Raw genomic sequence first — 22,134 nt, 5'->3', positions numbered from 1 at the left:
AATGACATGCCCATGCACTCTGCCCCAGGGCCAGACTCATGGAACTCCGTGTTCATCAAGAACTGCAAGAACTGCCCCTATCACGAGCTTTTACCATCCTATGGAGAGGGAGCATGGGCACGAGGGTCGTCCCACAGTTACTAAAAACAACAGACATAGCCCCACTCCACAAAGGGGGCAGTAAAGCAATAGCAAAGAACTACAGACCGATAGCAATAATATCCCATATCATAAAATCTTTGAAAGGGTCCTAAGAAGCAAGATCACCACCCATCTAGAAACCCATCAGTTACACAACCCAGGGCAACATGGGTTTAGAGCAGGTCGCTCCTGTCTGTCCCAACTACTGGATCACTACGACAAGGTCCTAGATGCACTAGAAGACAAAAAGAATGCAGATGTAATGCATGCAGACTTTGCAAAAGCCTTCGACAAGTGTGACCATGGCGTAATAGCGCACAAAATGCGTGCTAAAGGAATTACAGGAAAAGTTGATAGATGGATCTATAATTTCCTCACAAACAGAACACAAAGAGTAGTAGCCAACAGAGTAAAGTCTGAGGTGGCTACGGTGAAAAGCTCTGTTCCACAAGGCACAGTACTCGCTCCCATCTTGTTCCTCATCCTCATATCCGACATAGACAAGGATGTCAGCCAAAGCACCGTGTCTTCCTTTGCAGATGACACCCGAATCTGCATAACAGTGTCTTCCATTGCAGACACTGCAAGGCTTCAAGCGGACATCAACCAAATCTTTCAATGGGCTGCAGACAACAATGTGAAGTTCAACGATGAGAAATTTCAATTACTCCGATATGATAACCACGAGGAAATTAAAACTTCATCAGAGTACAAAACAAATTCCGGCCACAAAATAGGGCTGAAAACCAACGTCAGACCTGGGAGTGATCATGTCGAAGGATCTCACCTCCAAGGTCCATAACATTGTATCAATCGCATCTGCTAGAAAAATGACAGGATGGATAATGAGAACCTTCAAAACTAGGGATGCAAAACCCATTATGACACTCTTCAGGTCGCTTGTTCTATCTAGGCTGGAATATTGCTGCACACTAACAGCACCTTTCAAGGCAGGCGAAATTGCTGACCTAGAAAATGTACAGAGAATCTTCAAGGCGCGCATCACGGAGATAAAACACCTCAATTACTGGGAGCGCTTGAAGTTCCTGAACCGGTACTCCCTGGAGCGCAGGAGGGAGAGATAAACGATTATATACACCTGGAAAATCCTAGAGAGACTAGTACCGAACATGCACACGAAAATCATTCACAACGAAAGCAAAAGACTCGGCAGACGATGCAACATCCCCCCTATGAAAAGCAGGGTTGTCACTAGCACGTTAAGAGACAATACAATAAGTGTCAGGGGCCCGAGACTGTTCAACTGCCTCCCAGCATGCATAAGGGGGATTACCAATAGACCCCTGGCTGTCTTCAAGCAGGCACTGGACAAGCACCTAAAGTCGGTACCTGACCAGCCGGGCTGTGGCTCCTAAGTTGGATTGCGTTCAGCCAGCAGTAACAGCCTAGTTGATCAGGCTCTGATCCACCATGAGGTCTGGTCACAGACCGGGCCACAGTGGCATTGACACCCGGAACTCTCTCCAGGTAAACTCCAGGTAAACATTCTCCAGGTCAGCAATTTCGCCTGCCATGAAGGGGACAGTTAGTGAACGGCAGTATTCCAGCCTAGAAAGAACAAACGATTTGAAGAGAATCATCGTGGGCTTGGAGTCCCTAGTTCTGAAGGTTCTCGTCATCCATCCTCTCATTTTCGTATCACATGCGGTAGGCACATTATTGTGGTCTTTGATGGCGAGATCCTCTGACATTATCACTCTCAGGTCCTTCACATTTCTTTCTCGCTCTATTGCATGGTTAGAATTTGTCGTATACCCTGATACAGTTCCAATTTTCTCTAGTTTTCCATACCTGAGTAGTTGAAATTTCTCTTCACTGAACTTCATATTGCTTTGAGTGGCCCATTTGGAGATTTGGTTGATGTCCGTTTGGAGTCTTGTGGTGTTTTCGATGGAGGTCACTCTCTGGGCAATCTGGATGTCATCCGTAAAGGAAGACATGGAGCTATGGCTTGCATCTCTGTCTACGTCAGAAATAAGGATGAGGAATAGAATAGGAGGGAGTACTGTGTCTTGTGGAACAGAGCTTTTCACCAGTACTGCCTCAGACTTTACTTTGTTTACTATTGCTTTTTGTGTTCTGTTTGTCAGGAAGTTACAGATCCATCTACCAACTTTTTGTTATTTCTTTAACATGCATTTTGTGCGTTATTACAGCATAATCACACTTGTCAAAAGCTTTTGCAAAATCTGTGTATACTACATAGGTATTTTGTTTATCTTCTACAGCGTCCAGGACCTTGTCATAGTGGTCCAGTAGCTGGGACAGGCTGGAACTACCTGCCCTAAACCCGTGTTGCCCTGAGTTGTGTAACTGATGGGTAACTAGGTGGCTGGCGATCTTACTTCGTAGAACCCTTTCAAAGGTTTTTATGATATGGGATGTTAGTGCTATCGGTCTGTAGTTCTTTACAACTGCTTTACTGCCACCTTTGTAGAGTGGAGCTATGACTGTTGTTTTTATTGAGAGTGGGATGACTCCTGTGTCCATGCTACCTCTCCATAGAATGCTGAAGGCACGTGACAAGGGCTTCTTACAGTTCTTGATGAACATGGAGTTCCATGAGTGTGATCCTGGGGCAGAGTGCATGGGCATGTTTTTTATTGCATTTTCAAAGTCTTGTGGAGTTAGGATAATATCAGAGATTTTTGAGATGACCAGATTTTGGGTGTCGTTCACAAAGAATGGCAGCCGCTTTAACTGGCAAGTGGTTCACAGTTCAGGAAGAAGGAAGATGAGGAGAGTTAGTAGAGAAGATGTGAAGGTAAGAAATCGATTCTCTGTTCTTCAAGACGAGTGTACTTCAGTGGTTAGTGAGGTTGAAGGTACCACTGATTCCCCTGCTAATCAAGGTAAGAATATTTTGATAGTAGGCGATTCTCAGGTAAGATATATGGACCGTGCATTTTGTAACAGAGACAGAAAGGTCAGACAGAGAGTGTGCCTTCCTGGAGCTGGTGCTGGTGATATAATCAGCAGGTTGGATAATATTATGGCAGGTAATGGGAACAAGCCCATTATCTGTCTTAGTGCTGGGGGTAATGACATTGGGAAGGGCAGGAGAGAGGAGCTGCTGGATAAGTACAGGTCAGCCATAGAAGTAGTTAGGGCTAAGGGAGAGATCCCAGTCATATGTAGCATCTTGCCTAGAAAGGGAGTGGGCAATGAATGGATGTCTTGGGTAATTAGTATAAATTGTTGGCTAGACAGGTACTGCAAGGAACTTGCAATCCCATTCATTGATAACTGGGACCTATTCTTTGACAAACGTGATATGTATGCAAGGGATGGGGTTCATCTCTCTGGGGATGGAGTGGTTGCATTAGCCAATTCAATTGAGAGGGTAATTGATGACTTGTCTAGGAATTTAAACTGATAGATTATAGAGGTATGGGTGTTTGTGGGAAACAATCAGGCTGCAGCATCAGGGTTAAAAACAACAGTTATTACCGGGATACCTCAGGGATATGTTTAAAAGACAATATTCAAAATAAAGTTGATAGTAATGGCAAATCAATTGATCAACAAACAAAGAATGATAGTAGAGGGCAACGAGTGACTAGCTCCCTTAAGGTTTACTATACAAATAGTAGGAGTTTAAGAAATAAGATAGATGAGCTAAGATTACTTGCAAGTGCAGGTAATATAGATATTACTGATATAACAGAGACCTGTTTCAACCTGAAAGATAGAGAAATGCCTTCTGAATGCAACTTACAGGGTTATAAACTATTCCACACTGATAGGGTCAACAAGAAGGTGGTGGAGTGGCGATGTATGTCAGAGAAAATTTAAATTGCCGTCTTTGACATGATATAAGATTAGAAACATCGAACACAGAAACTGTTTGGCTACAGTTTCTCAAGGGACGTGACAAATTAATTTTGGGTGTGATTTATAGGCCCCCAAACCTTGATAGGGAGTGCAGTAAGCTGTTATTGGACGAAATTCATAAGGCATCTAGATATGAAGATGTTGTGATAATGGGAGATTTTAACTTCAGACAAATTGATTGGAACAATATGACAGGAAATCTTGAGTCTAGTGACTTTCTTGATAGGGTTCAGGATTGCTTTTTAGAACAGGTTGTTACCGAACCAACTAGAGGAAACAATCTGCTTGACTTGGTTCTTGCCAACAAAGATTCACTAATTAATAATCTTGAGGTTAATGATGAGCTTGGGGAAAGTGATCACAAATCACTTAGTTTAAATATATCATAGAATTACCCAGATAACTGCAATCAAATCTCTGTCCCAGATTTTCGCTTGGCCGACTTCATGGGACTGAAAAATTACCTGGGTGGGCTAAATTGGGATGTCCTGACTATGGGTCAGGTAGTTGATCATGGTTACCAATATGACGTTTTTCAGAGCATAGTTTTAGCTGCCCAGACAACTTTTATTCCGAGTAGGGAAATTAGCTCTAACAAAAATGATCCCAAATGGATGAACAATAGACCCTTTATCGGGCAAGTGGCCATAAAATTAGAAATTCGAACTGAACTCCCTATGGTGGATAGAGTAACTCAATACAAAGTCAATGATCCTATTTAAACGGATTTCTGATGGTTAGTTTTCTAGCAATTGCTAATCTCCGAAGTCCGAAAATTTTCCCACTTGCCCGACAAAGGGAGTAAGAATCTGAATGTTGCAAACTTGCAATTGTTAATAAAACACCCAATAACTATTTTTTAAATTTATTATACAAACAGACAATATCAAAAACATAAATGAAACTTGTATCAAAACAGTTTGTATGTAGTAGAAAAATATAAAAATGAAACAAATAGTAATATGGACACATTGCAAAGGTATAAAACTTTCAAGTCCCATATTCCTGAGATTCATGAGGAAGACCAATTATTCTATATTGCTAATTGATGGTATGGTAGTTGCTGAAGCAATTTCTATTACTCTTTATGCACAGATTTACTTTGCATACAGAACACTGGAATGAGGATGTGACCAATTTCTTCGAGTGGCTGCAATACTTGCAATCGTAATACCTTTCTTTTTCTTCACTAATTTCTGTTTTTTGGCTGGCCTTTCTTCCTCCTCATCATCACTTGACACCTCTGCATCCAGTGGCAAGTATTCGTCACCACTATCCAGCAATTCTGGGTCATCTACCTCTGGTTCTGAGTCACTGTCATCCAAAATTCAGACATATTTCGACCCGGTGCAGGAGGGCTCCCCATAAAACAATTTCTCATTGATCTGGAAGGACAATAAAAACCTTCTGTATAGATCCAGACCACTACAAAACTCATATATGCAATAGAAATTTTTTATAAATATTTATTTTACTGAAATTATACTATGTCACTTTTCGGGCAGGTATGAAAATTTTCGTACTTCCTTTGTTGCACTTTTTTCAACTGCATGCTACACTCACATTATGCTTCACACGGACTTTATGTATATATCAAAATATGCCTAAACTATTCATGTATGCACTAACCATAACAATCAGTACTTACCGACATTGTAGAAGGTAAAATCCAAGAGTATATTAGTGGCACTGAATGGAAAAAACCCACTCTGGGCGACGCCACGCCACGAGTGTTTATGTTTTGATCTCTCAACCAATGGGAAGGCGGCAAACGCCATCATCACTTAGCTGAAGCGACTCAGGGAAGGCTTGTGATTGGTTAGAATTAAAGAATGGGAATCCAGATGCGCGGCGCGTGTAGGATGACACATGTAAAGGTGCACATGTTTAAGTCCGAAAATTTTCGGACCTGCCCGACAAAGGGGTAATTATTAAAACATCTCATTGGTCAAAAGAGAGGCATATATAGGCGTATCAAAAGAGGGGATGGGCAGTTAAGAAATCAATATATTCAATTAAAGAGAGAAATAAAGAGAGGAATAAGAAAAGCAAAAAGGGATTATGAGGCTAAGGTCGCAAGGGATTCAAAGACTAACCCAAAAGGGTTCTTTCCAGTATACAGAAGTAAGATTAGGGACAAGACTGGCCCAGTGTCAGATCACTGACAGTGATAAGGATATGTGTGAAATTCTCAATACCTACTTCCTCAGTTTTCACCCAGGAAAATACTAGCGATATTCTAGAAATAATAGATTATGTAGAACAGGATAATAAACTATGTACGATTGCCGTAACTAGTGACATGGTCCTCAGACAAATAGAGAAACTAAAATCTAACAAATCCCCAGGCCCTGATGAACTGTTTGCAAGGGCGTTAAAGCATACCTTTGGCTAATCTTTTTAACATATCACTACAAACTGGCATAGTGCCTGATAAGTGGAAAATGGCAAATGTATTACCTATTTACAAGGCAGGTGACAGGTCCTTGGCTTTGAACTATAGACCAATAAGCCTTACCTCCATAATGGGAAAATTTATGGAATCAATTATTGCCAAAGTAATTCGTAGCCTTCTTGATAGGCACAGACTGATTAATGAATCTCAACACGGTTTTACAAAGGAGCGTTCCTATCTTACGAATTTACTAACTTTTTTCACTAAGGTGTTTGAGGAGGTAGATCATGGTAATGAATATGATATTGTGTATATGGACTTCAGTAAGGCTTTCGATAGAGTTCCACATCAGAGGCTATTGAGGAAACTTGAGGCACACGGAATAGGAGAATTTTTTTCCTGGGTAGAGGCATGGCTGGCAAATAGGCAGCAAAGAGTTTGCATAAATGGGGAGAAATCAGAATGGGGGCACGTCACAAGCGGTGTTCCACAGGGGTCAGTGTTGGGCCCGTTGTTGTTCACAATTTACATAAACGACATAGATGAGGGAATAAATAGCGACATAAGCAAATTTCCTGAAGACACCAAAATAGGCCGTCCAATTCTTTCTAATGAGGACACTAAAGCACTCCAGGATGATTTGAATAGACTGATGCAATGGTCGGAGAAGTGGCAGATGCAGTTTAATATTGACAGATACAAAGTTCTAAATGTTGGACAGTTAAATAATCATGCCACATATAAACTAAATAATGTAGATCTTAATACTACTGATTGCAAAAAGGATTTAGGAGTTCTGGTTAGCAGTAATCTAAAACCAAGACAACAGTGCATTAGTGTTTGCAATAAAGTTAATAGAATTCTTGGCTTCATATCTAGAAGTATAAATAATAGAAGTCCTCAGGTTGTTCCTCAACTCTATATATCTTTGGTTAGGCCTCACTTAAACTATGCTGCTCAGTTCTGGTCACCGTATTACAGAATGGATATAAATGCTCTGGAAAACGTACAGAGGAGGATGACAAAGATGACCCCATGGGTGGGTCATTGGGCTAATCTGGGGGGGGGGAGACATGGACCTGCCCCGCATGGGTTAGTAGGCTTGTGGCAGCGTTCCTTCTTATGTTATGTTCTTATCGACCCTTAGTCTGGGCAGTGGCTTACTGAACACTTGAGTCGTATTGGGACTTTAGTATCTCACTCATTTCATGGCTGTCATCTGTGTATGTCCCATCCAGCCTAAGCAGGGGCCCAATACTTGATGTTGTTTTTCCCTTAGATCTGGCATAAGAGAAGGAATATTCTGTTTCTTTTTTTTCAATTTCCTTTATGGCTTTTAGTTTTTCCTGTGATTCTTGTCTCCTGTAAGATTCCTTCAGCTTAAGTTCGATATTTGCAGTTTCATTGATCAGTGCCTCCCTTCATATTTCATATATATTGGCCCTTCTCAGCAGCTCTGTGACTCTTCGCCTTCGTCTGTAAAGGGCGCATCTCTCTCTTTCAAGTATACATCTTCACTTTCTTTTTCTTAAGAGAATGTGCCTTGAGCAGATCTCAAGAGCCACACAGTTTATTTTTTTTCTAAGCAAAGGCTCGGATCCGTGATGTTTAGGATATCTTCCCAGCTTGTTTCACTTAGGACATGGTTGATTTGTTCCCATCGTATGTTTGTGTTATCGAAATTGAATTTTGTGAAGACGACCTCATAATTGATCGCATTTTGCTGGTCAGGAGCCCTGTGCATACAAGTCTGTACCTCTATTATGTTGTGATCTGAGTGTATTGTCTTTGATACAGTTATATTACGTGTCAGATCGTCATTGTTAGTGAAGATGAGGCCCACCGTATTTTCTAGTCTTATAGGTTCTAATATTTGCTGGTTTAAGGTGAATTTGGTGCAGAGATTTAATAGCTCGTTTGTCTGTGAATTTTCATCTGATCTGCCTCCTGGGGTGATCTCTGCTAAAATATTATTTGCTACACTCCTCCATTATAGGTGTCTCAAGTTGAAATCTCCCAGTAGCAAGATGTTTAGGGCAGGAGAAAGAAAGAAGTAAACACACTTTTCTTGACAAACGGAACCAAATAAGAAAAGTTGCTAATGTGTACAGGAAGTTCTTACTTAACGTCATTTCGTTATAACGTTGATGAGAAAAAGAAATCGATTCCCGACCGGGAATGTAAAATATGGAAAGAATTTTAAATATCTGGAAGGAGAATATGCATCAGTGTAACTCTTCATGCTCGTTAATGGCCATACAAATGAAAGCTGCAAGTTTATTTGAAGCTCTAAAAAAAAAACAGGGTCCTTGTGCTGGAAGTGAAACCTTCGTGGCAAGCCATGGTTGCTTTGAACGTTTTAATAAATATTCAAAAACCATATAATATACAAATAACAGGTGAGTCTGCAAGTGCCGACAAAGGAGCCGCAGCTGCTTACCCAGCTTTACTATTATGCCAATTTCCTCCCATATGGCTATTTCTATTCAGCTTTTATGATGTATAATGTGTTTCTCATACAATTCTAAAAATCATGTGATATACAAAATAATAAAAATATCAATAATATATTAAATAAACGACTAGCGCCCCAGAGCGACATACTCCGTCGTCATGGAGTCTGCAGCACTACTGCCCCCCCCCCCCTTCTCCTCTTATCTCTCCCTTGCTGTAGGAACTTAACTCTTGTTTATATCAATTAGCCTATGGTAAAGTTGGATTCGTTATAAGTCGTTTCGCTTATAGTTTCAGTTTCCATGAACCAATGGACGACCTTAAGCAAGGACTTCCTGTATGCATCTGTGCATAGGTTTGTGGTAAGAGGAAAAAAGAATAGTTTGTCATAGAGGAGTGGTCAAGAACATTAAAGAGTGAGATTCCCAGTCAGCTTTGAACCTGATAGAAGGAGAAAGATTTTCAAGAGCATGAAAGAAAGGTTAATTGCAAAGACATATACGTAGAGAAGCCAGAGAGAAGGACGTAAATCAATAGGAGGAAGTAGAGCAGTTTCGAAATACTTCATATAATAAAGCAGCGCTTCATTTGCATTCTCTAAGAAAACTAAGAACATCATTAAAAGTAACAATAGTAGAGATACATACTCATAATCCAGGCTTGGTAACTTACAGTTTGGATGCAGCCCAACACTTTCGAATAGGCCTTTAGAGTGAAAAATATGAGCAGAGTGAAAAATGTGAGGAGTGAAAATGTAGACGAGCCAGGAGGCGAGAGGAAAAGAGATAGAACCTCTATAGGAAATGACGTGGCATAGAGGAATACCAGTTTTATGATTTTAGGAAGACCGTAGAAATAACGTAGATAGGGAGAGAAAACGTGGATTCATTGAGCAAGATCAAAGTGAGGAGTAAAGAAAATATGAGGAGGAAATGGATTGGAGGTCTTGTTGATAGTAACATACAAGTGGAAGTCAGAGTGAAGACAGACACTCCAAGTACTGAGGAAGACAGATGATGTTATTGTAGGTAGGCTTGAACTGAAGATATTAACTCCTACATTGAAAATACATTTAATATTAATATAACAGAAACAGTAAAACTATCTATTCTATAAGAATATGATGCTTTTAAAGCAATTATTGCATACTAATTGATTAACCTTAAATTTTTAATTCAGAACTGTTGTTGTTGTAGATTCGCCGGTGCTCTCCAGGCCTGCGTCTTTTCCAGATGGTGACTCGGCCTTGGCTCCCTGGGAGTGTCTCAGACACTCCCTGGGAGTGTCTGAGACCTATGTGTCCCATGGGAGGAGGTACAAGGACTCTCTCATCGTCTGGGACCAACTGTCCCCAGGCCTAACCACATTCCACGCCCTCACGGGGCTCGTAGGGAGAAGCTAGGCCCCTGTGGTCTGCCATCTTTCCCGCCCCAGGGAAACTAATGGGAATAGCAGTCTTGTGAGCTGAAGGTGGTAGCAAGCTCGTGCTCAGGCACCTACCCTGCCCTAGAAGGGCAGGGTAGGTGCCATCTCCTTTGTCCAGAAATTTGTCCATCTCCTTTAATCCAGAAATTTGGCAACAAGATGTCACAGTTAATAAATACTACAATAAACCTAAAGAGGAGGAATCTATATTTTTCTAATTTTAATCTAACTCAAGCAAAATTAGCATTAATATAGCCTCTTAGTTTTATAACTTTTGGTGTTTAAGAATAAACTTAAATGTTATTCGTACTTTAGCCGCGAGTAAACATATGATTATTTTTTGTAGGAGACATTTTTGTCAGGTCAGAAATTATGTGGCACTGATTTTATAGATGAAAATTATGAATTTGCTGGGGTGGCTGCGACATATTGTTATAGCACTTTGTACTGTTGATGGTAGAAGTCAAGCTGGTCTAGTTTGTTTATGGAGAACTAATGTATTATATCAGAACTATCACCTGCGAAAGCACTGATTTTTGAATGTCTTACATAATTATGAGTACGATTTTATTTATTTTGTGGTGAGTTTATTGCAGATCTTTTTGTTGATGAGTCCTGGTCTCACTTGGATGATTTCTGCCCGAAAAATAACTTTAACTATTTAGATTTTAATTTGATGAACTTCGATACTTTTACATTTATTATTTATAATAATTCTTATCTTAAATATCTTGATCATATGATAAGTAGAAATACAACTGATATTTGTATTGACAATATGTCTGTTTATATGTTTTGACAGACTCTAATTATCTACCTATAATAGAGAGTATAATTATTGATGTAAATGTTTTTATAAAAGAGGAAAGTTCACAATGATCTGACTAAGTTCCTTGGAAACAACTTAGCAAGATTTTACTGTGTAATGTAGTTAAATATTATAGACTAGGCTGTCACTCTACTGACAGCCTGAGACTATCCATATTTATGATAATATTATTACTTCTGTTTCATATATACAATAGACCATTATTTAGCACGAGTTTATTTGGCATGATTTGAGTATAGCACGACTGAAGAATTGCGGCACAATTTTATGTAACACGTCGTATGGTGAATTTAACACGGTTCAGTTTGTGGGAAGGTAAAAAAAAACTTCCCTTTTCCCCAAGCGGCCGCCTTGTTGTGGTTCAGCTGGGGAGACCTCCCGCCCTCCCCAGCCCCCCCCCAACACCCCCCAACACCACCCCACCATCAAAACATTCGTACTTCATACGTGTCCAGTCCAACTTCTCTGCTACAACCTTGTGATTGTGAATTGTGTTTTGATCTTGTAATTGCTATATCTTGTATCTACCAAGCAATCATGACACCCAGTAAGTATACCAGTGTTGCTCAAAGTGGCGAGGAAAGGTTTAAACATTTAAGTCTTAGAATTAGCGAAGGAAACAAAGATATTAGACAAGACATCTTGTGGCTATAATGAAGTGTTTCTTTGTACACATAAAAAAAGGTAAACATAAGTTTATGTGACTGACTTACTGACTGACTGGCTGCTTACTGAATGACTGAGTGACTGACTTACTGAGTGACTTGACTGACTTACTGAATGATTTGACTAACTGAATGATCTGACTGACTTACTGAATGATTTGATTGACTAACTGAATGACTTGGCTGACGTACTGAATGACTTGACTGACTTACTGAATGACTTGACTGACTTAGTGAATGACTTGACTGACTTACTGAATGACTTGACTGACTTACTGAACGACTTGACTGACTTACTGAATGACTTGATTGACTTACTGAACGACTTGACTGACCTACTGAATCACTTGACTGACTTACTGAATCACTTGACTGACTCACTGAATCACTTGACTGACTTACTGGATCACTTGACTGACTTACTGAATCACTTGACTGACTGAACGACTTGATTGACTTACTAAATGACTTGACTGACTTACTGAATGACTTGACTGACTTACTGAATGACTTGATTGACTGAATGACAGTTAAACACTCCAGTACAACCATCAACTTCAGTACCAGAACCTCTACCATCCACCTCAGACCAGTAGGGTGGCCCGGTGGTCTGGTGGCTAAAGCTCCCGCTTCACACACGGAGGGCCCGGGTTCGATTCCCGGCGGGTGGAAACATTCCGACACGTTTCCTTACACCTGTTATCCTGTTCACCTAGCAGCAAATAGGTACCTGGGTGTTAGTCGACTGGTGTGGGTCGCATCCTGGGGGGCAAGATAAAGGACCCCAATGGAAATAAGTTAGACAGTCCTCGATGACGCACTGACTTTCTTGGGTTATCCTGGGTGGCTAACCCTCCGGGGTTAAAAATCCGAACGAAATCTTATCTTATCTCTCACAACATAACTCTACACTCTCTTCACAATCATCCACAAACACCAGCACCCACAATTTAAGGTAAGAAATATTATTATTTCTGTTACATTTGTAGTCTTAAGCAATAAAAACAACATAATACATCACAACAATGAACTACAATTGCATATTCACTTTTGTTTTTGTAAGATGTGGAGGCCTAAAAAAAAGTTGTTTGGCTTTTTTGGGGCTCTCAGGAATGTAACCCTATTTTTCCCATAAGTTCTTCAGTTCATATAACACGGTTTTACCTAACGGTGTTTTCAGGAACGTAACTACCGTGTTAAATAACGATCTACTGTATATATATTTTTTTAAAGATTCGCCAGTATACTCCCGGCCCGGGCCTTTTCCAAGTGGTGGCCCGGCCTTGGCTCCCTGTCTAGGGAGTGTCTGAGACCTAAGTCTCTCATGGGAGGAGTTTACCTGGACAGAGTTCCGAGGGTCAACGCCACCGCGGCCCGGTGTGTGACCAAGCCTCCTGGTGGATGAGAGCCTGATCAACCAGGCTGTTACTGCTGGCTGCATGCAATCCAACGTATGAGCCACAGCCCGGCTGGTCAGGTACCAACTTTAGGTGGCACAAGTACCCCCTCATCGTTGGGATCAACTGTCCTTAGGTCTAGCCACATTCCCCGCCCTCACGGGGCTCGTAGGGAGAAGCTAGGCCTCTCTGGTCTGCCATCCCCGCCTCAAGGGGGCTAATGGAAATGGCAGTCTTGTGAGCTGCAAGCTCTGGCTCAGGCACCTACCCTGCCCTAGAAGGGCTGGGCATGGTGTCGATCTGTTTCATATGACTCTTCTATGTTCAATAAGACTTATAAAGCAAAATAAGGTTCAGTTATTCCAGATTGGAATGGAAATATTAAATATTTTTTATCGAAATACTGACTAGTCGAACAGTGGTAGCAAGTCTCTAATTTTTAGGCGAATGACTGAAAGTAGAAAAATTCAGTGGTTCTGTCTTTGTGTAGAAATAATGAAAAAAAACGAAAGATCATTATCTATCAAAGAAAAATGTCGAAAAAAAGATACGCAGTTATTATGGACAGAGATACAGTATCAATGAAATAAAATTAAGAATGCAAATGTTAATGATGGTAAGAACAATGTTGAGATATTACGCATATTTAGTGATAATTATGATTTTGCAAATTATGAGGATATGGTAGACTATATTTTTTTTTAGTCTTAGTGCTTCATCAAGTAACATTGGTCAAGTAACATCTGGTAAATTAGCCACCCGAGGTGGCTAATTTAGCCAGATTATCCTAAGGAAGATAAGTTTATCTCTGTTGGGGTCCCTTTTACTCCCTTCCCAATGTTACGGCTTGCATCAATCCATTAATATGCTTATACGTATATACTGTTAGGTAAGAGTGGCGGCAGGTGTTACTAAACTGTCTATACGCTTCTCGTCTAGAGAGGGATAAAGTAGTGAAAACAACACTTCGTTCCTTTTACGGGAGTAATTAATTAATTATTATGTGAAAGGATAAAGAGAATGCTCAAGGAGAGATGTAACTATGTGTATATTTTATGTAACAGCAGAAGAGGAACTGATGTTGAACACTATCTCAATAATAAAAAAAAAAGGGCCAAGGCTGAATCTGTGTTTTTGGAAGTCGAGTTACCTCAATATACTTCTGGCATTGGCACGGTCAGAGAGATTTTTTATTTTCCAGATACGTAGGGAAACAGTGAACAATTTAATTTATTTTTCAGTATGCATACCAGAGTTTAATTATGATCTCCAGTCCTCACACACCATCCACTTACAATTTACTTGCATTTAACATGGAAAATTCTCAAATGGAATGACCCTGGTAGGTTTAGCGTTTTCATTTGCTTATAATAATAATAATAATAATAATAATAATAATAATAATAATAATAATAATAATAATAATAATAATCTCAAATGGGAGAGCACATAAGCATCTAGGCCTACGTTAATATGTATGTAAGTGTTTAGGCCTTTATCTATCCGGTATATTCATTCAATAAATCAATGCAGGATGCGACAAGCTACACAATAAAACTTTATTTATTAAAAGCAAAATTTCATAAAGGTTATGGATAGCCATAAGTTATATTAACTTCTTTCATGATGTATTAACTTCATCAGCAGAGTTTGGCATTTCAGTTATTTTCTGGACAAGTGGAATGGGATAATAGATATTTCATTCCAATTTTTCAACAACTTTCTAATATATACAAAAAAAAAAACTTCCGTCTTTTAAATTTTGTTTTCATTTTTGTCTCGTCGACTGTTACTTATATTACTTAAAAAATATACAAAAAAAATACCAACTACAATTTAGGGTAATGGACAATATGATGGGTCTAAAAAAATCCAGCTGGCGAAGATGACAACTCAAAATACTTCTATATCCGTCCAAAATGTGACGTGAATTCAACAGAGGATGTTTTGGCTTGAGGAGAGACAGTGTTCGGTACACAGACACATTATCAGATAGTAAAGTCTTCATAGTGGAGTTATATGTAGTGATGAGTGGACTGCTGCTTCGGACACCACTCAACGTCTTCACTCATACTTAACATAGGTAAGACGTGTTTATTTTGTCGAATATCCACACGAGTTTACAGATTTTATTGTTCAGGTTCTAAAGGATACGATAATGGTTTAAAAGATGAACTCAGCACTACAATATATTTCTCTTCCGGGGAAAAAAAATGTAAATCTAAAGGTGAAATTTAGTTATAGCACAATTATTATCATGCTAAATTAAATTTCTTTCATTGACGGCGAATGTCTTATTCACTCACACTCAAACACACACAAAAGTCTCACATATACAACATACATAAACACAAACACATATGAAAACATACATACACAAGATATAATCGACATTTAACTAGCCCACACAGGCAAGAGTTCATACATAAGAGAAAGCATAATAACGACACATTCACTCTTAGTATACATGCATATACACATAAAATTCCACGCTCTTAAATTCTCGCATTTGTACACTCACACAAAATGTACTAGTAACCACTCACACCAACTTAAATACACTTATAAATAGGATTTCGTGGTCCTGTGGGTTAGAGCATCATGCGGTTTTCGCTCACCATGAGGCGGGCCAAACCAACATGGGTTCGAGTCCTTGGCTAGTCGCAGTGCTGTTATTGATATATATATATATATATATATATATATATATATGTATATATATATATTATATATATATATATATATATATATATATATATATAAAAATATATATAAAACACAAATATATATATATATATATATATATATATATAAATATATATATATATATATAATATATGTATATATATATATATAATTACACTAACTTAGATATACATAAATATACACTAACACTTGCACAGGTACACACACACACACACACACACACACACACACACAGAAACCAGAGTACCAGAGAGTGTACCTTGATCGAGACAGAACACAAGAAGAAAGGACAATACTGAAATATAGGGTACAATGACGAAAGGAGGAACGAGATGCAATGATGAAGACGAGCACATGAACCCAGACCCAGGTGGAAGAGCAAACACATCCTCTTCCAGCAACACTCACAGAAAGAAGCCAAAGATGACAACCCCAAAGCAACTGAACAATCTAAACCAAAACCCACATACTGTTCCCTCTGTCCCCACTGCCCACATCACAAACCCTACTCCTTATGCAACTGTCCCCACTGCCCACATCACAAACCCTACTCCTTATGCAACCCCCAATGGGCACTCTGCCCTCACCTCCTCATCACAAGCCCCACCCCCACCACAACCCCCATAGGCCCCCGTCAGGGCTCCTACTCCCCAACCCTAATATTCTCCCAGGACCACAGTGTTAGAAAAGCTGAAGGTTTGATACACGAATACGGATGGAATAATGAATAAATATGAGGAGTGGCATGAAAGAATCAATGAGAAGACCCCAGACATCATAGCCGTCACAGAGATGAAACTCGCTAAGATAACAGATGCAATCTTCCCATCAGGATATCAGATCCTGAGGAAAGATAGGAGCAGAGGGGAAGTAGGGTTTGCACTGCACATTAAAAAGCGATGGGGATTTGATGAAATGGAAGGCATGGACGAGATTGGAGAAAGGGACTACACAGTAGGTACAGTTCAATCTAAGGAACATAAGGCAGTCATTGCAGTGATGTATAACCCACCACAGAACTGTAGGAGGCCAACAGAAGAATATGAATAGAGCAACAGAGCAATGATGGGCACACTAGCCGAGGTTGCAGGGAGATCGAGTGGGAAAACCTGGAGCCACATGGGATCCCGAAACATGGAGAGCCAAGATGATAGATGTGGTACTGGAAAACCTCATGCATCAACATGTTAGGGACACTACCAGAAAGAGAGGGGAGGATGAACCAGCAAGACTGGACCTCGTATTCACCCTGAGCAGTTCAGACATTGAGGACATCACATATGAGAGGCCCCTTGGAACTAGCGATCACGTGGTTCTGAGCACTGAATACACAGTAGAGCTACAAGTGGAGAGGGTATCAGGAACTGAATGGGAAAAGCCAAACTACAAAAGGAGGTTCAGAGGGACAGAGAATTGGTAGGAAAGACAGTAAACGAATTGATGGAATACATAACAACAAAATGCAAGGAGGCAGAGGAAAGGTTTGTTCCCAAGGGCAACAGAAATAATGGGAAGATCAGAACGAGCACTTGGTTTACCCGAAAGTATAGGAAGGCCAAAAACTAAGTGCACTAGAGAATGGAAAAAAATACTGAAGGCAAAGGACTCAGGAAAATAAGGAGATTAGTCGAAGAGCCAGAAACGAGTATGCACAGATAAGGAGGGAGGCCCAGCGACAGTACGAAAACAACTTAGCATCGAAAGTCAAGTCTGACCCGAAACTGCTGTATAGCCACATTAGGAGGAACACAACAGTCAAAGACTAAGTGATCAGGCTAAGGAAAGAAGGTGGGGGAACTCACAAGAAACGATCAAGAGGTATGTGAGGAGCTCAACACGAGATTTAAGGAAGTGTTTACAGTGGAGACCGGAAGGGCTCTGAAAAGACAGCACAGAGGGGAACACCAACACTAACACTAACCACAATCTTTAACACATCCCTTGAAACTGGGCAACTACCTGAGGTATGGAAGACGGCAAATGTAGTCCCCATTTTTAAGCAAGGAAACAGAAACGAGGCACTAAAGTGTAGACCAGTATCACTGACGTGTATAGTATGCAAAGTCATGGAAAAGATTATAAGGAGAAGAGTGGTAGAGCACCTGGAACGGAACAAGGCTGTAAACGACAACCAGCATGGATTCATGGAAGGCAGATCCTATGTCACAAACCTACTGGAGTTTTATGACAAGGTAACAGAAGTAAGACACAAGACAGAGGAGTGGGTTGACTGCATTTTCTTGGACTGCAAGAAGGCCTTCGACACAGTTCCCCACAGGAGATTAGTGCAGAAGCTAGAGGATCAGGCACGTATAACAGGAAGGGCACTGCAATGGATCAGAGAATACTTGGCAGGGAGGCAACAAGAAGTCATGGTACGAGATGAGGTATCACAGTGGGCGCCTGTGACGAGAGGGGTCAAAGAGGGATCAGTGCTGTTCTTGGTATATGTGAATGACATGATGAAAGGGATAGCCTCAGAAGTGTCCCTGTTTGCAGACGATGTGAAGTTAATGAGAAGAATTAACTCAGATGAGGAGCAGGCAGGACTGCAAAGTAACTTGGACAGGTTGGACACGTGGTCCAGCAACTGGCTACTCAAGTTTAATCCAGCCAAATGCAAAGTCATGAAGATCTGGGAAGAGCAAAGAAGACCGCAGACAGAGTATAGGCTAGGTGGCCAAAGACTGTAAACATCACTCAAGGAGAAAGATCTCAGGGCGAGTATAACACCGAGCACGTCTTCGGAAGCACACATCAACCAGATAACTGCTGCAGCATAGGGGCGCCTGGCAAACCTGAGAATAGCATTCCGATACCTTAGTAAGGAATTTTTAAAGACACTGTACACTGTGTACATCAGGCCTTTACTGAGTATGGCAGCACCAGTTTGGAACCCACACCAGGTGAAGCAAGTCAAGAAAATAGAGAAAGTGCAAAGGTTTGCAACAAGGCTAGTACCAGAGCTAAGGGGAATGTCCTACAAAGAAAGGCTAAGGGAAATCGGCCTGACATGCAAAATACTGCGAGGAATTGATAAGTAGACAGAGACCGGATGTTCCAAAGAGGGGACACAGAAACAAGGGGTCACAATTGGAAGTTGAAGACTCAGATGAGTCAAAGGGATGTTAGGAAATATTTCTTCAGTCATAGAGTAGTCAGGAAGTGGAATAGTCTAGCAAGTGATGTAGTGGAGGCAGAAATCATACATAGTTTTAAGACAAGGTTTGATAAAACTCATGGAGTAGGGAGAGAGGGGACCTAGTAGCGATCAGTGAAGAGGCAGGGCCAGGAGCTATAACTCAACCCCTGCAACTACAAATAGGTGAGCACACAGACACACAGAGACACACACAGACGCACACAGACACACACACACACACACACACACACACACACACACACACACACACACACACACACACACACACACATGCTGCAGCAGTTATCTGGTTGATGTGTGCTTCCGAAGACGTGCTCGGTGTTATACTCGCCCTGAGATCTTTCTCCTTGAGTGATGTTTACAGTCTTTGGCCACCTAGCCTATACTCTGTCTGCGGTCTTCTTTGCTCTTCCCAGATCTTCATGACTTTGCATTTGGCTGGATTAAACTTGAGTAGCCAGTTGCTGGACAAATGAGTCAGAGAGATAGTAGGAAGTATTTCTTCAGTCATAGAGTTGTAAGGCAGTGGAATAGCCTAGAAAATGACGTAGTGGAGGCAGGAACCATACACAGTTTTAAGACGAGGTTTGATAAAGCTCATGGAGCGGGGAGAGAGAGGGTCTAGTAGCAACCGGTGAAGAGGCGGGGCCAGGAGCTAGGACTCGACCCCTGCAACCACAAATAGGTGAGTACAAATAGGTGAGTACACACACACACACACACACACACACACACATTGGCAGGATGCGAGATAATAGTGTATTAGATTAAAGCAAGCAAGCCTGAGCATGGAGGGTAGTGCTGTACGACATTTGAGTCGTTACCCAGGCATCGCTGCCAGACATTGTTAATGATAAGGAGTGACCCCAAGATAGATAGTAAAGTGCAAATCTAGTGCTGTGATTGAAGCACAATAAATGGGATTAAAATAAATATAGAAAAGAAAAGGAAGTAGAACCAGGATATCAGAAGTGCTGCCGTAATGAGCATCATCAGACTTCACAATGAGGCAGCCATTAATAACTTCACAGCAGCAGTAACAAACATTGACTGGCACACTGAGCTAGAAATCTATACAGATATTGACGAATGTATTAATAATTTTCTAAAAAAGACCCAATACCTCTATAACAAGCACTGCCCTAAAAAAACTAAACAGATGACTGCAAAGAGACTGAACAGTCCCTGGCTAACACCCAGTATCCTCAAATCCATAAATACAAAGCACCTATACGAAAAACAGTACAGAATGGGTCACATAACCAGAGACCAAACAAAACGTTACTCGTCAATCCTAACCAGCCTGATAAGAAGGCCTAAAAATTGTATTATGAGAACAGATTATCCAACTTACGAGGTGACATAAAAAAGACCTGGAAAACCCTATCAGAAATACTAGGAACAAAAAAGATAACACGAAATAGCGAAATTGAATTAACAAAACCAGATGAACCCCAATTCCCACCAACTGAAACAGCAAACAGACTCAATGATTTCTTCTCCACTATAGGTCAAAACCTTGCCAATAAAATCCCAAGCTCAGATACCCCACCCAATGACTACCTCACTGGCAACTACCCGAACACACTGTTCCTAGCTCCGACTAACCCAACTGAAGTCTCCCTTATTATCAACAAACTAAAAAACGAGACAGGAGATTTAAATACATTACCACTAATTATATAAAAAAAGTGTCACAAGTGCTATCACCAATCATTGCAACACTCTTTAACAAATCCATTGAATCCTCTACCTTTCCTACAGTTCTCAAAATAGCAAGGGTCACCCCGATCCATAAAGGAGGAGACCAAACAGACTTGAATAACTATAGGCCAATATCCAACTTACACCCTCTCTCTAAAATCTTTGAAAAATTAATCCATAAGCGTATCTATTCCTACCTCATCTACCACAACATATTCAACCCCTGTCAATTTGGGTTCAGGCCTAATAAAAATACTAATGATGCTATTATCCACATGCTAGAACATATTTATACAGCAATAGAGAAAAAAGAAGTCCCACTGGGGATTTTCATTGACTTAAGTAAAACTTTCGATACAGTTGACCACGACTTGCTCCACATAAAATTGTCGCACTATGGTATAAGAGGGCACTCCCTCAACTACCTCAAGTTATACCTCAGCAACAGAAGCCAATATGTGTACACAAATGGGGCAAACTCTTCCGCAGAGCCAATTACAGTTGGTGTCCCACAGGGAAGTGTCCTAGGCTCTCTTCTCTTTCTCATATACATAAATGACTACCAAATGCATCGCAACTACACAAACCCACACTATTTGCAGATGACACTACATACGTCTACTCTCACCCGAGCCCAGTCATGTTAACCAATACTGTAAAAACCGAATTACAGAAAATATCAACCTGGATGAGGACCAACAAGCTTACTCTAAACATTGACAAAACCTACTACATTCAGTTTGGTAACAGAGCTGCAGATGTGTCTCTTAACATAATGATAAATGGATCACCTATCACAAAACTCACAGAGGGAAAATTCCTAGGAATCCACCTTGATAATAGACTCAAATTTCAAACACATATACAACAAATTTCCCAAAAAAATTCCAAGACCGTAGGCATACTATCGAAGATACGGTACTATGTTCCACAGTCAGCCTTCCTGGCCTTATATCACTCACTTATTTACCCCTATCTCACCTATGGAATTTGTGCATGGGGCTCAACAACAATAAACCATCTCAGACCACTAATCACCCAAGAAAAGGCTGCAGTCAAAATGATAACAAATTCCCACTACATACAGCACACTCCACAGATATTCAAAACTCTAAACCTACTCACAATACAAAACATCCATACTTATCACTGCACCTACTACATACATAGAACACTAAACTTTGACATAAACCCTCCCCTCAAACATCTCCTTACCAACCTCAACAGAACACATGACCATAACACAAGACACAGATCTTTGATGTTCCTCGTGTCCATCTCACGCTATGCAAAAACTCAATGCACATAAAAGGCCCTAAAATCTGGAATTCATTACCTGTGAATATAAAAGAAACACTGTCTGTTTATAAATTCAAGTCTCTTCTCAAAAACCACTTACT

The 22,134-nt window shown here is 40.5% G+C and overlaps 1 protein-coding gene across 2 annotated transcripts in view; it reads left to right on the top strand.

Annotated features, from left to right (window-relative positions):
- Positions 1–15,105: 15,105 nt before the first annotated feature.
- LOC128697990 (transient receptor potential cation channel subfamily A member 1 homolog) overlaps positions 15,106–22,134 on the top strand; it is a 79,504-nt gene continuing 72,475 nt past the window's right edge. Inside the window, exon 1 of one of the 2 annotated variants that reach the window (XM_053789976.2) lies at positions 15,106–15,244. The gene's annotated coding sequence lies outside the window, so the exon portion shown is untranslated. The remainder of the gene's footprint in view (positions 15,245–22,134) is intronic. The other variant, XM_070097638.1, reaches the window with a different exon arrangement.

Source organism: Cherax quadricarinatus, chromosome 58 (assembly GCF_038502225.1).
Source record: "Cherax quadricarinatus isolate ZL_2023a chromosome 58, ASM3850222v1, whole genome shotgun sequence".
NCBI classification, from domain to species: domain Eukaryota; kingdom Metazoa; phylum Arthropoda; class Malacostraca; order Decapoda; family Parastacidae; genus Cherax; species Cherax quadricarinatus.
The sequence above is the reverse complement of the archived record's forward strand: the minus strand, read 5'-3'. Positions and strand labels throughout refer to the sequence as shown.